Raw genomic sequence first — 27,875 nt, 5'->3', positions numbered from 1 at the left:
GCACAATATAATAATAACGATGTCGTTGATACGATACAAATGGTACGACAGACACGTTGTCGCTTGAAACAAATCTCAGTGAATTACTGGTACGCAATTTTGTTCTTCCTGGAAGGATAAACGACAAAATTGATTTTAGTAAACAATATACAGCTTTTTGAGTGGCATGCCAAATCGAAAAATTACCTCAAATATTTTTAGTAATGAAACCTGCCTGATGATGATCCATGTCTCATACAATCTGTTTCTCGGAAAAGGTTGTCTCCATGCCTGATTTAAACCTCGTAGGTAAAGCGAAGTAAGACTCAGTCCACCTCTATGTAAATTATGCCACTCACCACCTAAATATGATGGAATTATTATCAAATATAATTGATCATATTACCAACAATTTGAAAGAATGTAGCCCAGAGTATTAACCTGAAACAGTACTTGACAGGTACTTATTTTATCAGCCTTATCCTTACATCATTTTAGCAATGATGTTCAAGGAAGTAAAAAGGCGTATCAAGAACTGTAAGTTATGTTGTCAGACTGTCTAGTGATTCTGTCATCCACCAGCATATCAAATCGCTAGGGGTAACTTATAGACTTGTACAGCATTTTTTTGGTCGTGTTGGAAGTGACCAAACCGACTGCTTCACCAAGCCTGCTTGGTAAAGAGGGCAGATATTGGATAGCCTCTAGTATATCAAAGGACAGACGATCTCAGAATAGACAACGGCTTGTGTGTGTGTATGTGCGTGCTTGGGTGTGGTGTCGAAAGCTTCCGCAGAAAGGCCAGAAGTGAAAGAAGAGCGCTCAATATAGTCTCTAGAGCTGACAGTGAAAAATTATATAGTCTGCCGGCACAGTTAAGGCTTCCTTAAGTTTCTAAATCCATATTTGTAGAACATTTGGTTCACAAATATGGATTCGAAATCTAAGATACCCCTAAATCTGCGGGTAAGCTATATATATATATATATATACAATTTTTCTTTTGCCCTTGTTTATAAGTTGTTTATAATTTTAACCTTTAAAGGTATTTTAATATGCTACCACTTTTGATGAATTTTTTTCTGAAAAAATGTTATCCTATATTAGTAGTATATATACATATATATATATATACGTGCACGCGCGCGCTTGTTTGTGTGTGTGTATGCCTCTTCATTCGGCAATCCATCGCCTGTAGGACTCCCGTTAGAGGTCTGCGAAACTTGAAGTTGCACAGAACCGAATTAAACTATTTTAAATAATATATATATGGTGTCCAGAAATAAAGGCAAGCGAAGTTTTGGGTTTTAATACTATCGATAAATGTGATAAGATATGAAAATGATATATCATTATAAAACGTAGTGCATCTTCTTTTTGTTTCAGACCAGATAAATTCAGAGGTGTAAATTAGATAATATCTATAAATCGAAATACAATCATAACCCCCCTCCCCCATAAAGGAGGCGAAATTGATACAGCTATAGCAAAAAAGCTTAAAATTAACCGAACGACAGTCTGGAAAATTGTCAAGAAATTTCAAGAGACTGGTTCCACTGCTGATCGACCTGGGCAGGGTCAAAAATGAATTGTGCGGGCCCCTCTGACTATCACAACTACCAGAGAAAGAATACGTCGAAATTCTCGTCGTTCCGTCAGAAAACTGGTTGTCACAGCAAAAATAAGCCGAGCAACAATGTAACGAATGATGGAGACCTCACGACTCATCCCTACAAGGTGGTCCAGCGTTATGAGCTCAAGTAAGTTTATAGGGCCACGAGACTGGAGAGTAGTCGTGTTATCCTACGTCAGATAGCTGAAGGCACGCTGCTCAACCTGATGTTCACTGATGAAAAGAAATTTGACAACGAACAGAGAGCAAACCACCAGGATGACCGATTTTGGAGTGTATCTGGCTCAGATACCAGTTAAGAAAATCAGGGACAAGAGAGGTTGGTCGTTCAGTACAGCCTCTCCTTGCAATAATCCAAGTTTAACGCAAGTCAAGGTTTGAAATCACGTGCATCTGCAACATTAAAATACCACTTTTTCGTTGTCTCATGGTACTAATGCTATGGGATATTCTAGAGCAGTCACGAATCTCTAATATACAGCCAGAAATTTGAAAAGGAGAAAACAGTCGATTATATTGAGTCAGTATACAATTCATTGATACTGTTTTATCAAACCGCAAAGATGAAAGACAGAGTCAGCCCCAGAGAGAGATGTACTCAGCACATAAAGGAGCGTAGATAAACAGATAAATATCAAGCTTAACATCAACATCATTTACATTACCAGCAGTTCACTTTCTAACAAAAGTTACAAGCGAATAGGTAACCAATTAGCACAGAGTTAATCTTATAGTTTGTCAAAACGCCTCAGCAATGTATATCGCTTTCTGCTACTTACGCATTTTTCTTCACTTTCAATGAAAAGAATCTACAGACATCATATTTTGAAGTATATCTTTGCGTATTTTTCTCTTGTTGCTCTTGATTACAACTATATACCAGCCAACTATTGAAAATCTTTCGCAATGGCACCAAGGAATTTAATTTACGATGCAAATGTTATTTCTCCTTTGGCAGAACAATTTCCTCTATTATGTCTAGAATGCGTGTAACTGTATGACTATGCGTAACAGTGTGTGTGAAGTTGTGTGTCAGGATATACTTGTCCTTGTGTATCAAATTGTCTTTCTAAAGTTAACACCTGCGATGGAAAGATTTTTCTTTCATCAACTTAACGATGTCAAAATCGAAGCTAAGAACTAGCCTTATTAACTACCAGAGTTTGGTGAAATATATTTTTCTATCATTTTTAAACACGCGCGCGCTCACACTCGAAAAGATATGTATGTGTGTGTGTATGTGTGAGTAGGTGCTTGCGTGTATGTGTGTGCGTGCATGTGAGTGTGTGTATGTGTGTGTGTGGATATATATTATATATAACAGTTCGTTTTCAAGCCTAACGAATACTCAAACAAAACACACGTTTCATATGTGTGTCTTCTGTGTTCGCGTGTTTCTGTATGTGCGTATGTGTCAGTGCGTGTGTGTGTGTATGTGTGTGTGTGTGTGCGCGCGTGTGTGTGTGTGTGTTCGTTCGGCTGGAAAACGAACTGCTAGCGTAGACAGTTACTACATTTACTAAACCAATGGTGAGTGATTGTGATCGTATATAAATGTCTGATTACATTTCTTGGTAATGACTAGTCTTGGGTAGTTGGGAAATTTTTTTTTCTTATTCTATTTCCAAGTCAACCTACCATAGTTATTATTACACACAACATTTTTTCTTCTTCTTCGCAGCCAGAATGGTTCATTAAGATGCTGGACTAAGAAAAGCGCTAGTTATAAAACAATGTGTCCCTTTTGCTTGCAATTCGTGAATTTTTCTACGTCTTGATATTTCAATACTTTTCTTTACATCTTTTTTTTTTAATTCTATATGAATTTCTTCTCTATATACCAAACTTTATATACATTTATATTATTCAGTCTATTTTTGCAAAATTTTTTCTTCGTATGTTTATAGTTCTTTAGTAGAATTTTGTTGGACGTTATTTTCTTTCAATATCATTTGTTTTTCCCAATTATCAATGCTAGCGTTATTACTTATTCTATCTCTTATTGATGTTGGCAGTAGTATTGGCGATAGTATTATTAGTGTCATTATCTTCTTAACCTTAGTTTACTCATTCTAACTACGTAGGTTCATTCTATTACTGTTCACAGTTCTGTTATATACATTAGGTGGGATGTACCTCTTTTTATATTTTGTGCTGATAATATTCTAAGATAAACACTGCGCTTCATTGTGTTATTGTGTGTGTGTTTGTGTATGTGTATGTGTGTGTGTTTAGCATCTCATACATTGTCTTTTTCTTTTTAATCATTACCAGAGCATCCATCATTTTAAGGCTGTTTCCAGAACGTAGCGATTATTTCTGCCTCCATTCAAAATAGTTTAAAGGCATTCCACAGTTTCCATATATTCCACTGAACATTTAATATCCTGATAACCAGATATCTTTTTTTAGAAGAATTTTAGGATCTAAGAGCGTTTTATTAGTTAGAGTCTCTTACAAATTAAGAGACACTAATAAGTTTGGCACGAGTTCGTTTGTCCTGAAAATTCGAGTTTTGTTGATGGTTAATATATCTACACCAAGTAACCTGAGACCTTTAAACAAGGAAGATATTTGCTTCCAAGCCACCCCCCAGGTATATGTATTTATGCAGCCCACTCTGTGTACGACCATATTGGTTGGAGAAAAAGACATGAGAGAGGTAGTTTTTGTTGATCACGAGCTGAGTAATCTAACGTTCAGAGAGGATGAAACCGATAAACTGTCCACAGTCTGTCTACCCTACGTGAAAAACCTCTCCGAAAAGATACAAAAGATATGCGACATATATGACATCAGGACAGTATTCAAAAGTAATGCAACATTTCGCAAATATCTCCTTCGAGTAAAACCACCAATAGAAGAGAATATGACTAAGAACTGTGTGTACTCTATCCCATGCAGTTGTGGTAGGTTATACATGCCGCCCCCTCAAAACAAGGGTAGAGGAACATCGCAAAGCTGTGACACGAGGAGATATAGATAAATCGGGTATAGCTGATCATGTATGGAAAAATGGAGACCACCTCCCCCTGTGGAATGAAGTTAAAATAATAGACAGAGAACACTACTGGAAAATACGAAGACTAAAAGAAGCAGCACATATGCTAGGACACAACAACCTCCTAAGCAGACCGAGTGCAGATATGAACAGCATATGGGAATCGGTATTAAGGAAGGATAGGAGAATATTAGATTTATAAGCCCTAATATTCACTTCATAATTGCCCACGTAGTGGTTAAGAGCGTGGGTTACTAAGATCACGAGTTCGACTCCAGGCAGTGACCATATTTCAGTCAGTGTATCTGAAAACGCTTGCTGCACTTGTTCCTTTGAAAATAAAAAGAACTTCCTTGTTTCTTAGCATAGACATCTTGTTTCTTTTTTAGGTGCCATGTTCAGAATGTAGTACATAAGCAATCATGCCCTACCATAATTCTCTGTTCACTGTTTTCTGTTACATTTCCTAATGTTCAATGACTCTTTCTTCTAACCAGTTCCTCAAGCCTGACTCATATTGCCCCTCTCCTTCCTCTACATATTTTCCCCTTCAATCTTTCCGGTCACCTCTAAGTTCTCCAGACCTCTTTCCCCATCAGATGACCAAAATATCTCAGTTGCTTGGCTTTTATTTCACAAAGCAGTTTTCTATTTACCACAGCCCAAGTCATCACTTCTTCATTCAACACTTAAGATCCACATTTCAGTTCTCCAAGCCCCCACTTCTATACATTAACACAGAGCAGACATAACAGTTCAATTTATGGATCTTGGTCTTGTTTTTCTTCTCAGCCATTGAGGATTTTCTCAAGCTTCTTCGTCATCGCCTTCTGAAACTTCTCTAATAACAAATACGTGATTGTTTTGTCTTTATTTCGTCATTTACTCCGGCATTATTTTTATTTTTTATTTGCTTCGGTCTCTAGACTACGGCCATGCTGGGGCACTGCCTTGAGGAATTTTAATCGAATGAATCGATCCCAGTACATTTTTAAGCCTGGTACTTATTCTATCGGTCTCTTTTACGGGGACATAACGCACCAGCACCGGTTTTCAACACACACACACGCGCGCGCGCACACACACACACACACACACACACACACACACACACACACACACACACACACACACACACACACACACACACACTTCACGTATACTTTTCTATTTCATCTAATATCATGCAGCTTCTTCTAACCTTAAATGTTTGCAAAAGATGGCATGTTGTTGCTACTAGTTTTGTTGTCGATGAGGTTTGAACAGTTTATCTTCTTTTTCCTCCATCCGAATTAAGTTTTTCAACATTAATTTTGTGTGTGTGTGTGTGCCTGCGTGTGTTTGTGTGTGTGTGTGTCTGTAGGTGTGTGTGTGTGTGTGTGTGTGTGTGTGTGTGTGTGTGCGTGTGTGTGCGTGTGTGTGTGTGTGAGCGCGCGCTGTTGTGTAGCTGTAAGCTATGTCTGTCTAATTTTTATATTACTTTTTATATTTCTTTTCTATCTATTTTTGTATTTGAAAATAATTTGGGGCGTGTTTGTTCACGTCATTGAGACTACTGCTGCCAACACCGAGACCAACACATCCTCCTACTTCTGAGATAGCCATCATGCAACGTAATTAAATATTGCAAATGACCAATGGCAGAAATATTTACAGTTAAAAACAATGTTTCAACGAACTTCTTTTTCACCCCGGGACAATGTGGTAGACGTTCAAATATTTTGATGCCTTTGTCGGAAAATGAATTTTTAAAAATATTTTCCGTTAGGTAATTCCGGTAAAATTTACTTTTTAGCCGAAGATGACAGTGACGTCCGATTTTTTAGTTTTCTAGTACATATTAATTTGTTAGACAGGCACAAGGCCAGGGGTTTTTTAGAGAGTCAGAGATGTACTTTAATATAACTCTATCACTTGACTCGTACTTTATTTTATCAAGTTGTAATGATTCTATTTCAGCACATAATGCAACGTAGCCATACGCTTCAAGGAATTTTGTTTGCTCATCTAATAGCTCTGCCAATTTACACTTACCTTAAGATCTGCTAATAACTACGCAGCTGAAAATAAAAAAAGAGGAAATATTTTGAAAAATATGATAAAAAGGAAAGTATGCGAATCAATGAACTCTTAAATCAAGAGACACTCGCTAAATTACAAAGAATAAATTTGGACAATATGAAAAATAACAATAATTCTTAGGACAAAATAAATAGGTCACGTCCAACCAAATCCAACATCAGAAGGGTATAACGGAGAGAAGAACAATAAATAAAAATTTAACCGGAAACATGATGCAGTATACAGTGACATGAGAGGAGGAGCAGTGAATATCACAGAATCTCCTTCACGAGAAGACGTGCACTCCTTCTAAAGAATAATCTGGAGAGAGGAGAAGGAGTTTAACCAAAATGCTCTGTGGCTGGAAGAAATCCGAAGAAGTTATTACTCCTACGTTCCATCCAAAACATACAACATTGATGGTGAAACTTTTGCAGTTGTGATCCAGAAACTTCAGGATGGAAAAGCACCTGGAAGGAAGTTGATTGTTGGATATTGGTACAAGAAGCCAACTTTCTACCGACTATATCTTATCAACCTGTACCAGCAAGCTATCAATGGGAACAGTAGCATACCGCACTGGTTAACACTGGCAGAGATAAAATTGATCCCAACTGCAGAACCAAGCACATGACAAAAAGCTACCAACCAATTGCATGCCAGCACTTAATGTATAAGATGTATACAGCATGCTTAAACCGCTTCCTCCAAGATCATTGTGAAACCAATAACATCATCAGAGCAGAATAAGCAGCTGGGAAGAAGGGAGTCTGGGGATGTGCCGAGCAATTTATAATCAACAAAATTGTGATGTCAGAGGTGCGAGAGCATAGGAGGAACCTAGTTTCAATGTGACAAGACTACAAGAAAACCTTTGACTCTATTCTCCACTAGTGGATACTAGAAGCTCTTCAACTTGCTAAAGTCCCACTCAGCATAGACAAATCCATAGCTGATCTGACTTCATCGTGGGCCTCTATCTTGAAATTAAACACAAAGTGTGACTGTATTATCATTGATAGAATACAGTATCGCAAATACATATTCCAAGGGGATAGCCTCTCTCTGGTGTTGTTTATACTTTCTGAAAGCCCTCTCGTCATTCATGTTAAGGAAGTCTGAAGCATGACACACTGTTTCTTTGTGGATGACTTGAAACTTTATGCGAAGAATATGTATGAGATGAAGAAGATCCTTGACCTAGTTGCAACATTCTCAAAGGATGTAGAGTCGGAGCTTGGTCAGGATAAATGTTGTTATATGGTTGTGGAAAGGAGGAAAACTATAAACCATACTTGTAACATCTCCATCAATGATTTGAATGTTTCCCCTATATCTGACGAGGAATGTTACAGGTATCGAGGAGTGGATGAAAACATATTTAACAATGGCACCTGTAACGAAATACGTGTCTCTAAAGAATGTTACAGTCGAATAAAGAATAAAGAATATTGAGAAATTAGGCTTCTCAAAACCATAAAGGAGGAGGCTAATTCAAAGACTACAGATCCAATCTATCACTGGAACTGTAAAATCTGTAAAACTTATCAGAAGTTTAACATTTAAATATATATGAGCATGTCTAGATATGCAACATGCATAAAGCAAAACATAAAAATGTTCCCACATATATACATACATACATACATGCATGCATACGGCCATAGAAAAATACCCTGTTGTTTATGTTGAAATTCCAGTGAAGAAGCCTTTGATCTAGGCTAGAAACTGGCTCTTTCTCTATTGACAAGAAATCTTGAAATAAAACTGAACAATGGCATACATACATATATGCATACATGCATACATACATGCATGCATACATACATACATACATACATACATACATACATACATACATACATACATACATACATACATACATACATACATACATGCATACATACATAAATATACACAGAGACATTAAAACCTGTAAGATACTGACATCAACGGGAAATCTCGACAGAAATTTTAATATCAACAAGCTCTACCTAAGAACAGATAAAAGAGGCAGAGGCTTGAGATCAGTGCAGATAGCCTTCTAATGTCATATAGTCTCTCTCAAACAGCATTTCCTAAAAGAGAGCAGCAAAAATATATCAATTTAGTGTTAAAAAGGGAAGAGAACAATATCTTACGTGTCAGCAGCGAGTTCCTCAGGAAGCCTTGACAACCTCTCATATAATCTCAAATCAACTGGACTAAGATACCTCAGAGAAGACCTGGTTGTGAAACGCTCGGTTATATATAAAAAAAGATTATGCATAGGTATGTTCCCAAAGATTTGAAGAAGATACTAATATTGACATGAAGCGCAAACTCTCTTGGACTTGTGGCTGCTACATCACACTTCGAAGGCATTTGCAAACCAGGAACAGGAAATTCCTACGAAATACCTAATAAGCAACAGGCAGTGGAGATCTTGGAGCGTGAAGATGCAACAGAAAATGTAGATTATGTCATATTTCTATGCAAGTCATCACACATGCCATTAGCAGTTGCTCAAAAATGTTCTCAAGGTACTACACACCTATGTGAGATGACGTTTTCGCAAAAACAACATACAATGCTATTCGGAAAAAAGACTGTCCTGGAATAAATATAGAGAATTTCCCTGTTATTTAATATGTACACAAATATCAACACAAGGAATATTAGTGGAACATTCCCATCAAGATATCTGTCAAGTGTAGGCATAACAGACTGGATATTGTTGTCTGGGACAGACAAGAAAAAGTATGCACCATCATAGAGGCCAGCTGTCTTGCTGATGGAAATATCTCTATGAAAATCAAAGAGAAAGAGGATAAATATGGACAGCTCCTTCCAAACCTCCAGCTTCTATATCCATATTATAAATTCATATTTATATCAATAATAATTGGTGCACATGTTTTTGTGAGTAAATTCTTAAGTAACAACTTGGATAAGCTAAGGTTTCTCATTAAGATAAATCAAGCATTTAACTCGCACATTACAAATATAATTTGTAAGTAGAAGAGTAAAATTATGCAATCTTAAAATGTGATTTTGCTTTTGCTGACTATATTCCAACGATGAAACTTTGTATCTTTATATGCATGCGTGCATATTAAGTTCAAGTTTTATTGGCAGTCTGTAACGGTCTTAATATTGGCACTCATCTTGTTGGCCTTTTCGTAGATTACAATAGTGATAACATTAATTCCAAAGGATTAGATGAGCTAAGATTTTTTTTTTTCGTTTTTTTCGTACGGTCTCTAGGGTGGAATGACTATCCCATAATATTGGAAAATTGACCTTTATATTCTTGTATGGTAACCAAGGATAAAGACACATGGGTCTTATTATAATGCTCATTTATTAAAGAATCTAATTGTTCTGGCATATGAGTGCATATCTGTGCCTCTGTGTATACGTGCGCGCGTGTCTGTGTGTGTGTGCACGCACCGTATATGTTGTTTCCTTTTCTAGCTATTTTTTGAAATGCACATAAAATTTTAAGACCTAATATGAAAAAAAATTTTTTTTTTTTTTAGAAAACAGAATGTCTTCTCTTTTTTAATATTTTGAACTTGGATATAACTGTAAATATATCTCATTCACTCAAAAATATCTCCCAGCTGCTCTCTTACAATGCTTAGTTGATAATTTGTTTTTCATTTCTAACTTAGCAGAATCGTAGCTCTTTTGTGCCTAGCGTTTTCCTGTAATCGTAAATTAAATAAATATTTTTAATTACTTATTAATATTTACGGATAATTTCATAAATGATAATAGATAAATATTTATAAGCCTAAATTTAGTTTGTATAAAATATAATTAAATATACTAGCAGAAACAATGGGTGGTTTTCAGTTAATTGCTAAATGATATTTGCACATTTGGTTCCTAATTTGTGTAATTCTTCTCATACGTTATGTCTAATTCTGCTTTGTATACTGCATTTGTCTAATACTACTCAGTCGCTCAAGTAAATTTCCTTCATTGTCTTATCGCAGTCTTAATCTCTCTCTTTTAAACTCAAAGGTAGCGTACCCTGTATGCGGTAGTTTAGTATGCTAGGAATAGCAGGAATCTCGTTCACCCACATCCTCTGTAATTTCATATTACCCTATCACTCGAATCCTTCCACAAATATTCATTACCTTGATGGTAAATAAAGGATTATCATTATTATTATTATCAATATAATAATTATATGTTTTTCTCTAACATGATTGTAACTACCAATAAGAATAATTCAATAATATTATCAGAAAAACTTTCTGTAAAGGTTTCTGTAAAGGTAGAAAATGGCCAAACCATTAATGTATTTGTGATGTTTCTCTGTGCGTAAATGCGTTAAATACATGTATGTATATCACAGCAAAATAGTTGGAGAGTCCACTTGGTTGGCTGCAATTGAAAAATCGCATTTAAAGTGTATATGTTTTGTACGATAATTATACTTCGCTTACATTTGAAAGTCTATGAATATAACGCTTTGCAAATAAATATATTCCGTTTGCATTTAAAGCGTATGTGTATTAATATACTATTTTGTTTTGTTCAATATATATTTCGAACGCATTTGAAATATATAAATGTATTTGTAATTGCATTTTTATCTTTAGTAAAGCGAACTGAAATAACAGTTTTAAATTATCAGAAAGTAAACAAACTAATGCTTTCAAATGCAAAGACATATATATATTTACCACTTCAAATACAAACGAAACATTTCTGGAAAAAAAAAAGAAAGTATTGCTGTTATAAATCCTCAAATCCAAATCAGTTTGTTATTTTTGAAAAAGACGTTTTATATAATAAAAATGTTTTGTTTTTTTAATATTGCAGGCTGATAATCTCTGATGTTCAAAGTGCTTTTTTTAAAAAAACATCATACAATTATAAGGGGATGTACTGCAAAAAATCATATTACAAAAATTACTATAGGTTCTAGCACATGTAATGGAGTAACTGATATCCTCTGCACTACTTTTCCATCGACAAATGTATTTGTACATTTTAGTATTGATAACCTATATAAACACACGACTACTGATGTGCAGAGATGGAAAATTGTATTTTATTCCTGTTCACTACATGAACAATGATAACACGATAGTAGTGGAGGCTTCAGCAAATAATTAACTGTCTGAATTATGTAAACAAATATAAGATGGAAAGAGAGAATGAAAAGAGTTAGACGTTAAAAAAGGCTCACACTGCAATATTTTGAAAAACATCTTCTCGAAAGTAATTAAATTAATCATTTAGTTCAAAAGAAACTTAAGAACCACATTTTGATATATATATATATATATATATATATATATATATATATATATATATATATATATTATTAGTGAATTGAAGAAATGGAGTTGAACGAAGATTGAACAGAAATCGTTTTATTGCATTCTACACGTGTTTCGAAAGCCACAATTTACCAAATTCCGATTGAATAAGGAGACCATATTGTGTCTTTCTCTTCAGGAAGAAATAGGATATCCGTTGGAAAAAAACAGAACAGAGACGGAGCAAAACAAATCGAACGAGGCTCCTAAGAGCCCATGGCCAAACTGTTTATCAATGTATGTTGAAAACGGGTGGTGGGTGCGTTGAAGATTTTAACAGGTCAGGCAGCGGTCATTCTGTTCAATCTTCGTTCAACTCCATTTCTTCAATTCCCTAATAATATTAAAATTCAATTATCCGCACCAACGCATGGTTGCAACACCATATGGTTGTACCTCCAACCGTGCTGTCTTCTGCTGTGATTTTTGCTACCAAGGTATCGGTTAAACTTTTGATTAATCTGCAACAAGATTATTCATCTTTCTATTCCACAATATATATATATATATATATATATATATATATTATATATATATATATATATATATATATATATATATATATATATATATGTACGTATGTATGTATGTATTAAATAGGAATTTTTTAGAATTTTCTAGACAATGTAGATTTTAATAATTATTTCCTTTCAGTAAATGTTACATGATACCAATTAAATCATTAGCATCTTTGTTTATTATAGTGTATGTGCATATATGTGTGTAATTATGTGAGTATATATGTGTATGCGTGTATATATGTGTACGCGAATAAATTTGATAGATATCTGTATGTGTATAGGTTTGAATATGCATGTATATTATATGTATATATAGGTGTTTACATTTTTCTTGATATGTATATTTGCATATTTATACATATTTATCTATATATATATTTATGCGTAAGTGTGCATGTAAATATATATATGCGTATGTGTGTGTGTGTGTGTGTGTGTGTGTGTGTGTGTGTTCTCTTTTAGCTCTTAGATCCTCCGGTGCTATCGGCACAACGGGCACCAGGCCTTCACCAGACATCCTGATTGCTCGCCTTTCTCCTGGCTCCACCCGGGCCACGTCCAACTGCAAATCAGTGATTGAATCACTGATTACCTCCCCTAAGATATATTTGCCTCTGCATCCATTTACAAAATATCCTTCCTCCTGCAAACATGGAATGAAAACTTATTATGATAGCACGAAACTGGAATATTATCACTAACTACTGAGTATTGATTAGCATAAGTGAAAGCGATCGACAATCTAAATATTATGTTTCATAAAAATAAATATATAACATCCAACATAAAATTTCTGTACATTTTCCTTCTTTTGTATTCTTCATTATACTTGTGTGTGTATGTGTGCAAGTATGTGTGCGTGCGCATTTATGTTATGTGTGTATAAGGTACATGTTCGAATCAATTTATACGTATACTTATGTGTTCCTGTATGCATATGTATGGAGTGATATGGGTATTATATACTATGTATGTGTATGTGTAAATGTATGTCTATACATGAATGTACATGTAGAAAGTTCGCGATGAGAATTACACGGTTAACAAAATAAACCATACTGTAAATATTAGCATGACGTTAAGAAAGTGGAAGTTTCTTTCATGTTACGGGAATAAACTTTTGTCAAATACTTAGTAAAATTAAATAAGTGTAGAAGACAGAAGGAAAACAAAGCGACGGAAGGGAAAAACGAAACGATGGAAGAATATGTGTTGCTCTTTGTCAAGTTTGTTTGAAAACTGCGCATATCACATGATCGGAAGTGACACAGAAGAAATATTTCAGATATATAAGAGCAACATTTAAGTTAGCAGTAAGAAAGTTATCTTGATGGTACTTGGTGGGGAGCTTGTACGTATAAAAGTTTGTTGCAGCTTATATGTGTGTATATATATTTGCGTGCATCATTTTTTGTGGAGGTTATCTTTAGAGGGCTGTGATATGTTGATGCTACGGTGAATTGAAGCGTGTATATGTATACCATCGTTATGTGTGTGTATTTTTGTTGTGACTGTGTGCGTACTGATTGACCATTGTGTATGTGGATGTGTGTATTTATTGTGTATATGGATTTATTTTATGGAGATATGGAATTGGTGCGAATGGTCTTTGTAAGGCGTACAACGGAGCATAAGTTTTCTCTTCTGGCCCCACACAACAAAATCTGACCGGTTGTGTTTTAATTTCCACTAATATTCTTTTGACCCATCGGTCTAAATATAGTCAACTTCGTCTGTAGTTGTTTTCGTTTTTTGTTATCTTGTCCCAAACTGTTCTTGCCACCGCATCAGGCCTCATAGAAGATAAAAATCTTGAAGACATTCTCTCGCAGTAGGTAATAACGTGGTTGGTGTCTTCAGTCTTGGTCTTGCACAACGTACACTTGTTGTCTGTCAGTGTTTCCTGCTGTATGTATGTATGTATGTATGTATGTATGTATGTATGTATGTATGTATGTATGTATGTATGTATGTATATCTGTCTGTCTGTATGTATGTATGTATGTATGTATGTATGTATGTATGTATGTATGTATGTATGTATGTATGTATGGGCTTGTGTATTCTTTGGACACGGGGTATGAAATTTTTATCTGACTTATAAGTACCATAAAATCTTCAATAGGCTTTCCATCTAATTCTCGAATTCCATACTCGAAATTCAGCTGACAGCATAGCTGCTTTGAATAATAAAAAATTACATGATAGTATCAGCCTGGTTGAACATGATTGAACTAGTAGTTGAACAGGCTGTCCTTTATTCTAGCCAACAAGCAAATAAAAATTCGAGTGAACCTACTATGGCTGGTGCTGAATCCACTAAAAGAAGGACTTCAAAAAAATAAATGCTAATAATAATAATCTTTCTAATATATGTAACTGTGGAATTCCTAATAAATGTCCATTAAACAATACCCTAAGAAAATATAATTACAAGTGCTCTACTTCCACACAGTGCAATCTTACGTTATATAGGAGCCTCAGGCTGTTCATTTAAATGTAGATTATATAACCATGACCATTCATTTAAGAACCCCCATAAGCAGAACACGACCTGACTGGTCGAATTGATATGGAATTTCAAAAGGAAAAAAATAGACTACGAAATGTCTTGGATTGTAATTAAAACCCCTTTTTTCGTACAAGAGTGGTGGAAGTGTGTGCAATCTGTATTTCTTGAAAGTATTAGAGAACCTGGTGATATCAAAATAGTCCAATAAATAAACGTAATCAATTATTTATATGCTGCTCACACAATTATATGCATATATATTTATCACTTTTTGTAAGATTTCCAATAACCTACTAAGTTCTTCGTGGAGGTGGTTATGTTCATCTCCTACCTTTCAGTATTCACCGTTAACTTAGTAATTATTAAAAAATATTTTTATTAAACTTCAAGTAACTCTTATTTACTTCAAATATTTTTTGGGAAATTCTTTCTGGAGACAATTTTAAATTTTTACGTTTTTATGGTAAATTTAGTACATTTCAATATGACATTAAATTTTATCGCTATCAATCTGTAACTTAAAATTTTAAATTTCAATTGTTTAGCCCAATTAATGCTGTGATTCCTATCTTTTAAATTTGGTCTTAATCATTTTAATCATTTCATTTCCCTTATATTCTTGTTTCGCAAATTTATAATTTTAAAAGTTTCACGTTAATAGAGCGTTATGAGTTGTTTTTTATACGTTTTCTATAATTTTCACTTTCCCAGACTTTTACAATTTTTATAATCATTAAAACTTTATTTAAATATTTTTAAAAGAAGCTTTTTTTAAATTGTATTTTTGGTACTACAAAGAATCTAATTCTTCAATTTTTTCAGGTTTTTTTCACTTTCTTCAGTATTTTCTTTTTTATTTTAACCTTTACCCTGTAATCAGTCACTTAATTCTATTACCTCTTTTGAGAACTAGACTTAATTTCGGTCCCTTAAGTTTTGAATCTCAACATATGTTTCCTTATTAATCACATTCGTCTCTCGATTTATAGTTATTTTCCTAAATTTAACTTTATTTATTCATTTACGTGCTTAAACTGTGTTTCAATGTTTGTTTCAGGCTTTTGCTTAACCTTTAAATTACTAGTTTATTGTGGTTATGTTTCATTACTCTTTCGTTTCTTTTCTTCATAATATTTATTCAATAAGAAAGTCGTGACAGTTCTCCAACTGTTTTATATTACTATAGTTTGATGACTTCCTCATCATAGTCTGCTAGAATCCTTACGCTACTTTTACATAAAATCCAGTCAAGCTTTATTCATAACTTCTCTAAACCAGTAAGATATGGAGGTAAAATTATGGTGTAGCACTCGTACAATTGTTGTATTGACTTTTGATATTCTGTTTTCGATATCTTAATTTTTAACCTCTTTTTTTGCAACCTTTAATTTAGAAGATATAACTGTTAAATAACTAATTGTTGATGGGGACCTTTTTGTGTGTATTTTATACCGATCCTTCGAACATGATAAATACACCTCGCATTATAAAATTCATAGTCATCACTCTAAGAATCTTACACACTTTCTGATACGTGATTTATTTACTAAAAGATTGGTTAATAAATTGATTGACTTATTTCTGAATATTGAATTTCTATTCCTGGATTTGTAAAATTCTAATATAGAACAAGGAAACAGAAGATAACAATGGCAGACCCTCAGCTAACTCAAGAAATGAAGAGGCATGCTGTTATTGTGGTTATAAAAGCTTAGTATAGCTTTTATAACCACAAAATTTGTAAGGAGATAGAGAATAAAGATGGAATATATCACCATAGAAACATAGAAAACTAACTTTTTTCGAACAATGAAAAAAATAAACAGAGAAATGAGACATGCAACATAAAGAATATTCCTCTTCATCAGTTGTCCCTGTTTCATCTACTCCGCGTTTTGAAGACAAGGACAATACGCGACTTCATTGAAACAGTCCTTCCCGCAAAGCAAATTAAATAAAATTTGGAATTTTTTGCGGAGTGTGAAAGTGGTAACAAGAACAGGGTAGTGAGAACAAGACAGTAAAAACAAACGGTGAGGGCTGTTAAGTCAAGACGATAGAAAACTTATCATGAACACTAGGAAGACGAGCTTATGAGAGGAGACAGGTATAAGCACGTGTTGTCTTTAGCAAGGAAATAGGCAGAGAGATAGATTCCCTTTCGTCACGTGTCAGCGACGAGGGAGTCAAGAAGGAAGAGTGAGAAGGAGGGAACGGTGAAAAGGAGAGGAGAGGAATAGGGAATGGTGAGAGAGAAAACCAGAGAGGATGAAGAACTATAGAGGGAGAGAGATAGACAGAGAAGAGATAGTAGAGATAGAAGAGTGCGCATCTTAATTCTTAAGATAAAACTCACTTGGAAAAGGATGCATGGCGTTCATATAATAATATAAATGATATATAAACATATGCATATATACATACATATATGTACATACCTACATACATATATATATATATATATATATATATATATATATATATATATATATATATATATACATGTATATATGCATATATACATATATATGTATATATAATATATATGTATATATATATAAATGTATGTATGAATATGTGTATATATATATATATATATATATGTATGTATATATATATATATATGTATGTGTGTGTGTGTGTGTGTGTGTGTGTGTGTGTGTTTGCATTTATCTCTGCCTTTGTTTGTTTCGTTGACCAAACAGGAGCTTTACCATAAATGTTTCAACACCTTTACCGATCTTCCTTCTTTAGAAAGCATTTGGTGAATGAGGGATTTCAAAGTTGTGCCCTCAGGTTTGATACCTGGCGCAAAGTAAGCTTATCTGGAATTCAAGACAGTAGAAAGCCCAGCCTTTTTAAATGCATCTACATCCACACCATATAGGTCTTCCAAGTCTTTCGTTAGGATATTGAAAAGTTGTGGACCCTAATTCATTGCAGCATCTAGTTCTAATCTTGTTGGTAAGTATGGTATCTTTGGCATTATGCAGTGGAACCCAATTCGTGAATTAGTATAGCTTACACTAAAGTTTGGTACACGTCCTTCCAGGATATTCCTGGCATATATAACTGCACATCCTTCCTTCTTGCATTCAATCTAGGGAATATATTTCTAACTTTTGCAGCCCTTCCCACTAGCTGATCTGCTGCACTGAGGCAATTTTTTTTTCGTACAGTAGTATTGGGCTGCTTCAAGTTCCGACATTAATTTTACACTATTTGTTTACCACAGCTGAGGACGAATGTCTCCAGGTGATCATCATGTTTCCAGCACTATTATTCTGAAAGTTCTTAGAATCTAACCGGCCAGGAATCCACATTTCATTACAAACTTTGCAATACGAACATGGAAAGATGCATCATTACTCATGTTAATTAACTGCGTATTATCTGTGACTCAGGGACTGAAATCCAGTGTATTTTGTGAGCGTTGCTTTTAATTTTATGTACTGACAGAGAAGGGTTTAGAATTTTTCAGCATTAGATTGCATGTTATTTTGTTCAACCCACTTATATACATCTTTTAACCATATTTCAGATGTGTGCATCTTCAGGGTTCTTTATCACCCGCGAGACTTCAGTATCATCTGCATAAAGAGTGATATGATCTGTCTGGATAGCTGGGTGCATATCTGGATAGCTGAGTAGAGGGACTCTACTCACTATCATTACTTTCTGGGAGTTGGCCTTATTGTCTACTATTGTCCGACTTCTGATTGAAAAACTCGTGCAGCCGTTCCCCCAGTTTTCGAGATCATGCAGTTTGCAATACATCAATCTATGCTCGGCTTCGCCGAAGAGTTTCACAAAATTGATATATATTACAACCACATCTGAGTATTTGAGTAACAGTTGTAATATCCAGTCGTAATGTAAGGGTTATGTCGGTAGCTTCTTCCTGGTCGAAAATCATGTTGGGTGTTAGAAGGTCATTTATTTCAAAGAACATGATGAGCTACTTCCAAGCATACCATGATTCCATGATTTTGATGATGCTTGAGGTCAGAGGGAGAGGTCTATAATATTTAGCATTTCCTCTACTGCTACTTTTATGAATAGTGTGTATTATGCTTTCCTTCAACTTGCTTGGAAGTTTGTTATTTGCAAAAACGCTCTAGATGATACTGCAGTAGTGTCTCTAAAGCACATTTTTAAAGAATGCTGACAATCAGACCAATAACAGAATTTAGACTCTTTCGCATTGATGTAATCGATCGTTGCTGTCTCCCTATGTACAGATGTAGTGACAAAGGACTCGTTTGATTTGCTCACTTACATATGTCCTAGAGGGGAGGAGGAAACACTCATGGATTTCTCGTTCAGTATTTCACTTATTCTATTGGGTTTTGCAAGGATGGAGCCATTTTCTTGGAACAAAGCCATATTTTTACCTTGTTATAACACAGGCTTTTTTTAACTGCACTTCCTTTTTCATGAGAATATTGAAAAGCTGTCTCAGTCTCTAACGGTGTTCTTTTTACATGGCATTTTCGCTGCTTTTGGTTGTTTATTTACGTGGTACGCAATCTTTGTTATTCATCTCATTAGAACTTTTCCCTTCTTTGGAGCTTCATTCTTGTGCAAGTTGGTTTTTCTCTCCGGGACAAGTTTCATGCATATGACTTGTATCACAGACATGAATTCGTTAAGTTTAAAGTCAGTGCCATGTGTAGTAAGACATTTATGCTAAATCTGCTTGAAGTTCTTTTCTCTATAAATTTCCAATTTGCTTTGTGCAAATTCAGACTGGATAAAGTTTAAGTGGTTCTTACAGGCTACATGTTTGGATGATAACTTCCTAGTTATCATCCCAAACTGACGTTGGTGCCACTTTCACATTATAAATGGGTTCCATATTATTTGTGAAGCAAAAATTCAGAATATTGTTAAACCTGGGTGGAGTGCTACTTGCTCCATAAATATCATGTTGGTGAACTTGAGCAGAGATATTGTTTGCTTTATTTATGCCGTGTCGTTCCTGAACGAAAGCAGCCTTCAGACCATCTGACACTGGATAGGGTAAATTCTCCCACAAGAAGTAAACTGATATATTGGTCCAGTTTTGTTAGGACTTCTATTTCCGCCAGACTTCAAACTTATCCATATGATTTAGAGCAATTGGTGGGTGATATATAATATATATAACTGTTTAGAGCTTTATATGGGTAGAGGCGCGTGGCTTAGTGGTTAGGGTGTCAGCATAATGATCGTGAGATTGTGGTTTTGATTTCTGGACCGGGCGATGCGTTGTGTTCTTGAGCAAAACACTTCATTTCGCGTTGCTCCAGTCCACTCAGCTGGCAAAAATGAGTAACGCTGCGATGGACTGGCGTCCCGTCCAGCTGGGGAATACATACGCCATTGAAACCGGGAAACCGGGCCCATGAACCTGGCTAGGCTTTAGAAGGGCACATTTGTGGAGGCGCAATGGTCTAGTGGTTAGGGCAGCGGACTCGCAGTCAGTGGATCGCGTTTTCGATTACCAGACCGGGCGTTGTGTGTGTTTATTGAGCGAAAACACCTAAAAGCTCTACGTGGCTCAAGCAGAGGGTGTACTCTCTCGTCCCAATTTTCTCTCACTCTTTCTTCCTGTTTCCTGAGCTACGCTGCGATGGACTGGCTGGAACACATACGCCACAGAAACCGGGAAACCGGGCCCATGAGCCTGGCTAGGCTTGAAAAGGGCGCATAAATAAATAAATAAATAAATAAATAAGAGCCTTATACGTACTATTTGTGTCTCCCCATACCGAGTTTAAATGTGACAACAGGACAAGTGGTATGAGATGTGCGCAGATATACACCTTCGACGTGACTCCTTTCTCTCTTGTCAGTTCTTAATTTATCATACAATTCAATAGGTATGTTTGCAACTATTGTATCAAATGTTAGATGAGTTTCAGTGAGTGTTATACATACAATCTCTCAGGTAGGGAAATATATATTTATGAGAACTGTGTGTGAGGGCGTGCAGAAGTGTGCGGTAGTGCGTATATGAGTTTGTATATAATAAATATGCATGAATATCTTAAATATATATTTCCCACTCATTAATCTGATACATACAGTATTTTGCATTCGGAAATATCCACCAATATGAGATGAGCGCAACACAGTTGAGAGGGTAGGAAAATGCTATTTATTACACATATGCACAGTGTAAGAACTTCAGCAGGCGAGTATGATTGAAAACAGGGAGCGCGGGTGTCTATGAATGTGTGTGTTTGTTTGTATCCGTGCGTGTGTGTGAGAGAGAGAGAGAGTTTGTGCGCGTGTGCGTATGTATATGTTTGAGAAAGAGAGAGAGAGAGAGAGAGAAAGAGAGAGAGAGAAAGAGAGAGAGAGAAAGAGAAAGAGAGAGAAAGAGAAAGAGAGAGATGGAAAGAGAACGAGAGAGAAAGAGAAAGAGGGAGATGGAAAAAGAAAGCGGGAGATGGAAAGAGAAAGAGAGAAAGAGAGGGGGAGAAGAGAGAGAGAGAAAGAGAGGGGGAGAAGAAAGAGAGGGAGAGAGAAAGAGAGGGGAAGAAGAGAGAGAGAGGGAGAGAGAAAGAGAGGTGGGGATTATTTGAATATATATGGTTGAAGTAGGTTCATAGAATAGTAAAACTTTCTCTAGTATAAGTCATTATTAGAAATAAAAACAAAGACGGTGAATATGTATAACTTTTTTCTTTTTTTCTCCACCTAACTCTAACACCTCTATTTTTCTCTCCGTCCTTCTTTGCTTCACTTTTACCTGAAGTCTTCAACCTAATACAGATTCGTGTTATTTATAACCGGATGGTGTTAAAACGTTTTAGTACTTTGTTTCACCTTCAGTAATTCGTATTTAGTGTAAACAGGAGATCTTAGTGTACTCATCCACCCACACTATCTTACAAAACATTTTCGTTTTCTCTGCTCAGATGTTATAGTCAGACTACTGGAGTGGTAATCAAAGGAAATAAAACTTCCCAGCAAAAACGGCTGCCTTTTTGCTTCTAAAATACCTACAATCTTTCTTTTTCTTTTCTGTTTTCTTTTTCCTTTTGTACTAAACTGTCTGTTTCAGATTTTCAGAAACTGGAAGGAAAAAAAACTAAAATAAACGTTATGCAAATCACATATTCAAGTGGAAAGAAGAAATTTCTAAGGAAACGAAAAACAAACTTGTTTACTTTAGTTCCAGCCATGCTTAAAACCACCATCACCCCGCATTCCAACTCATCTCTCTACTCTGCTCGACCTACTAGTGTTTGCTGGATCAAATACAGCTGTACCAGGTAAGCTTTATGTAGTTCTAACATATAAGATGCTTATTTTACGAACTTACAATATAAAAATAGAAACCAGGTAACTGACGGATTGGATTGCCCAATTACATAATTATTTACAAATTTTCTTCCATTTTTTTTCACACATTTGTTTTACTTTCTAAGAGTCGTCCAAAAGAAAGAAAGAAAGAAAAAAAGAAAGAAAGAAAGAAAGAAAGAAAGAAAGAAAGAAAGAAAGAAAGAAAGAACCGAGGAAAGGAAATCTAAGAGAGCTGCTACATTTTTCACTTTACGCCTGACGAGATCAGTTTGTATATTTGGAATCATTAACCGACTTTTGACTAGTTTTCGTCATTTTGGCGAATGGTTTCAGCAAAAGGAACCGATTTCATAGTTTATCTTTGATTTTATTGAACAACATTTTATTGGATGTGTAAGACCATATTGCAACGCAGAGTTATGTAGCAAAGCAACTGAAAATTCACTATAAATTTGCTATAATTACACACCTCGGTTTTATCAGATAAATTCGGTGAATTGTATCTTGGTACGTATTAAAATTTCATCGGTTGTTTGTAGTCGGGTGGCATAATAGAAGAGAAGACAAAACTTCACTTAGTAACAGAACACTGAGATACCACCAGAAAAAAAAACTGCTTTTGTTTTTGTTTGTGGTTTTCTTTTTTTTTTTTCATTAGGTATACAAAGAATGGAGAGGGAGAGCTGCAACACTCATGGTATCTACTCAGAGCGTTAGTAGCGTAAATGAAATATAATATATTCGATCAGATATCGTAAAACATGTTGCCGAGTAGCCCTCCGGGAACTTACCGCGTGTGCATTAGCTACAACTAATGGATGAAAACTTTAATCACAAGCCAATGACAGAATTTCTACGTGGCTGCCCAACGTGTTAGAAACAGCAACTAGTTCACCCTAAAACCCATCCTACTATTATAGGAAGAAAGTACTTTGTAGCACTAAACATATTTATCATTAACCGAAGACGAGATTCTCGGGCCAAATATATCATAAATCTTATAACATATTAACTAAATCTGACCGCATAAATGTAATTTTAGTTTCATTGGCGCAAGACCATACATTTCTTGGAAAGAGTGGAATTAATTGTATCTACTCCGGTGCCTGTCTGGAAGATTTTTGCTACCCTGGAATCACTAGATGGTTGATAAAGTTCGAGATACAAAAAAAAAGAAGCAAAGCTAACCGCAACAGGATTTCTATCAATAATTTAAATGAAATTAAACACAGTAAAAAATTTTAGTCCAATCTGATGCTCTGCTTTTTCTGACTCTCTACTATCTTTGATCACAAAAATATTCCCTAAAAGAAGTGTGGATATTAATAAAAGTAAATTGATCTCTGTCGGTTATCTATTACGGGTATTCAGCTGTACAAACGAATGAACTATCCGCTTATGGAATTTATGCGAATGAGGCCAAATATTCCACAGGCCAAGTTTAGCTAAGCCCGATGGGATTTATGTTAAAAATATAAAACATAAATACTAAAGACATTCATTAAGGTCCAGTGTGGCATATAAACACATTGCTAAATTGTGAAGAAGACGGGTGTATGTAAGCCACCCTTGGGTAATAAGCTATTTCATTGATTATCATCCTGTATATATGTATATGGGGTCATCAACGCTGAGTGAAAAAATAGCATTCAGAAGAATGAGGTTTGATCAGTCACTGCCAAAGTAGATCTTAGTGGAAAACGTGGATGTTCTAAACTTTTGGGTAGCCGAAATAATCGAGACATATTGAAATATATAAATTGTTCCTCAAACAGTAACAATGCCGATCTTCCTGATTTGGCAGGTCAACAAGAGGGTGTCAAAGGAAGCGGCGCCTTGTGATGGATTTTTCAAGTCCGAAAATGTTCGCTATTGAAGAATACCAATTATGTAACAATATGCGCTCTACAGTTATGTGTAGCGTTATTTTAACTAAATTTAGTATCACTTCGTCTGACTGTATTCATCTATCTATTTATCCATCGAACGTCTAAAAGGTTTGTCTATTTATTCGTCCATCCATATATGTATATCCAGTTATCTATCAGTATGTCTATCCATCTAACTATCTGTTTATTTATCTAATGATCTAGCCATTAATCTAAATTATAAAACCGGCTAACGACTGATGTCAGTTGAGTTTCTTATGTACATCACGTCTATCCTTACTTTCTATCCATTATTCTCAGATTCAACATCTTCATTAAAGACTTTTCCACTGTATTTGTTAAAAGTCAGCTTCTCGCTGACTATCGGGGATTACGAAACAGCTAATTTATAGGCCTGCCGTTCATGCTGCGAGCACCGAGAGCAGTCTCAGACAGTTGATAGATCCAGAAAAAGGAATAGAATACAGGATTATATATATAGAGAGAGGGGGGGGAGAAAGAGAGAGAGAGAGAGAGAGAGAGAGAGACGGGCGCGCGCGTGTATTATTAAGATAGCTATTTGCAATTTACAACCGAAAGGCAACAAGCATAGTTGTCACTAGAGTGATGGAGGGTGCTAGTCAGCACCAGCGTCGCTAGAAATAAGAGTTAAAACAACTCTTAGTCACGTGATATCACTTTTCTAACGACTGACAAGGGAGACGAGTTCCCTGCGACAAGCGAGATCTGAAATCAGCGCTGATATGACTCCATCTCGCTTGCCGGATGTGGCTTATCTCCCTTGTCAGTGGTTAGAAAAGGGCTCTCACGTTGCTAAGAGTTGTTTTGACTCTTATTTCTAGCAATGCTAGTGCTGACTAGCACCCGCTGTTACTTTAGTGACGATTATACTTGTATATATATATATATATATATATATATATATATATAATAAACATGAGTAAGCACATAAATGTGAAACAAGATGGAAAAAAAGAGTACTCAAATACCAGAGCTAGAGTAATATGCTTTATTCAAATGCAGCAGAAATATAACAAAAGCTGTTACTCAGAATTTCACGTTCGTCGGACAGTTTTGTTAAAATATATACATATACCCATTATTTTCAACTGACATACTCTTGGCGACCTTTTCCGCTTTGAAAGTGTGGGTGTACAGTAAGTTGCCTTTCTCGGAAAACTACAGATTTTTCTCAGAGGCAAGAACAGATCAAGACAGGTTTTTAGTGTGGCCCTTGCAGTTGTTGCTAACCCCGAAAAATGCTAGAGATTTCAATCAAACATTTGCCTATAAAGTGGTCATGTGGTATGGTTTCTTTTATGTTTTGTTCTTTTTTTAGAATCCATGTTTGTTTATTAGTATATATTTCTGTATGCGTATTTATTCATAACCACCTGCATTTGTGTTCTAGTTGTTGATACCCGTCTATGTATCTTGTAATAACATGTTAACTTTGTTATGTTTATCTTAATTTAGTTTACATTGCTACAAGCAACTGTAAGCTTCATAGCCTCGGTAACTGGAATGACAAAGCGAGCGATCCTTCATGTGTGTTACATAAAATACTAAACCAATTGAAGATCCTGCAGTTTTTCAGCTGGGTCTATTTTCAAAACAAGATAAAATATGTTTATTTAATATAAGGAAGATGACTTCTTTATACATGTTTATGATGTGTGTGTGTGAGTGTGTGTGTATTTCATATTCGCTTCATAACGGCGAGCTCACCGTGCTAAACTAGAACTATTCACACTGCAGAGTAAAGCTATACCTAAACTCATAACTAATTCCACATAGGCATCTAATTAATCCCAGTGAAGTACACTAAAAGAAAACCAAACATAAAAACAGCCCAGCAGACAGTAACAAACAGAAACACGACGAAACAGCGAATTCCAGTTTAACAACCGGAATATTTTCATCTTCAGCTATTTATCGGATACCAGCTTGATTTCGATACTTAAGGTAGAATTACTACTTCCGTTACAGTTAAATAGCTTTATGGAAAAAATCCAACGCTGTTTGGGAATATGCTATCCAAATATCCGTACCAGGACCTCAAATCATAAATGGACATTTTCCAACATCAACATACACGATGAACGCTAAAACATAAATATACGTAGTAGTAATAAACAATACACACGAGACAAACTGTGACCAACTCGTATCGTACACAAAAAATTACACGACGAAAATTAATATTTACTAATAATAATTGATAATAATTAACAATAAACTTAGAAAAATATTGCTTATTAATACATTTTACAATAGGTTGGACATAGCTGTGTATTCAAGCAGTTTACTTTCCAACGAGGTATTTTCGGTTTCAGTCCCAATTCTCGTCACCTTGGACAAGTATCAATTTCTATAAACCTGAATTTGATCGACAGAAACGCTGTAGAAGCCCGCTGCGTGAGTGTGTGTTGTGTGTGTGTGTATTTATATTTGTTTCTTTACCTCTTGATAACCGGTTTGGGTTTGTTTACGCCCTCGTAAATTTGCGCTGCACCAAAGAGTCTGATAGAATAAATACCCGGTTTAAAATAAGTATTGGGGTCAATTTGTTCGAAAAAACTTACAAGGCGGTGCTCCAGCATGGTTGCAGCTTAATGACTGGAATGGGTAAAAACTAAAAGAATAAAAAACAAATCAAGATGAAAAGGATGACATATACATCAGGATAGACCATCAACTTATAATCGTAGACTATACAATCAAAGCGCTACTATATGGACTCACATGTGCTAAAGGAAAATTCTTATTAGTTACCAAAACTCGCTAAGGAAAATGAGGCACAATGTGCAAAAATGTAACATGTTAGTCATATTGTATACATTAGTAACTACAGATTTATTGCAAATCTCAACAGAGAAGTCCAGAGAATTAATCATATTTATATCTTTGCCACATCTGCCAGCCTTCAAATTTCTCGGATAAACTTTTTATAATAAACATTGAAAACAACTATAATTTTGGAAAATATCATCTATATATTTATGCCAGACACCTAGCGGCCTAACAATAAATCACTAAGGAAACTAAATTTGCTTGACGTTAAGTCGGCTAAGGACTACAATTACCCTTGTGGAAATTCCTCTAATTTGTCTACGTACTTTACTTGCAAACGAAATATATGCATTATCTAAAACAAACATAAGTCTTTTAACTTATATTTTTTATACTATTAAACTCATTGACATAAAACCGCCTCCATTTTAAATCAATATTATACATACATACATCAATATATATGCACACTCATATCTATGTATATATATATATATATATATATATATATATATATATATATATATATATATATATATATATATATATATATATATATATATATACTTACCTCCGTACGCTAGATTTATAAAATTAAATATCTTCCCTGCCAGTTTTAAATCTAAATTAGTTTAATTTATTTCTATCGTTGATCTGTTATTCGCTTCGTTTATTGGACTGTAGCCATGTTAGAGCACCGCTTAGAAGGCTTTTAGTCGAACAACTCCACTCCAGTACTTTGTTTGAAAATATTGTACCTATTCTACCGGTCTCGTATGCCCGACCACTAAGTTACGCAGACGTAAACAAACCAGCACCGGTGTAAGGTGGTGCTGGGGGACTAACATGAGGACATAGACAGACAG

General features: G+C 35.2%; 1 long non-coding RNA gene across 1 annotated transcript in view; it reads right to left on the bottom strand.

Moving 5' to 3' along the window:
• The window catches only part of LOC118762504, a 60,447-nt gene that overhangs the window by 9,746 nt on the left and 22,826 nt on the right, over positions 1-27,875 (bottom strand). Inside the window, exon 2 of the long non-coding RNA XR_004998260.1 lies at positions 6,648-6,673. This is a non-coding gene — a long non-coding RNA (uncharacterized LOC118762504). The remainder of the gene's footprint in view (positions 1-6,647; positions 6,674-27,875) is intronic.

Source organism: Octopus sinensis, linkage group LG3, assembly GCF_006345805.1.
Source record: "Octopus sinensis linkage group LG3, ASM634580v1, whole genome shotgun sequence".
NCBI lineage: Eukaryota > Metazoa > Mollusca > Cephalopoda > Octopoda > Octopodidae > Octopus > Octopus sinensis.
The sequence above is the reverse complement of the archived record's forward strand: the minus strand, read 5'-3'. Positions and strand labels throughout refer to the sequence as shown.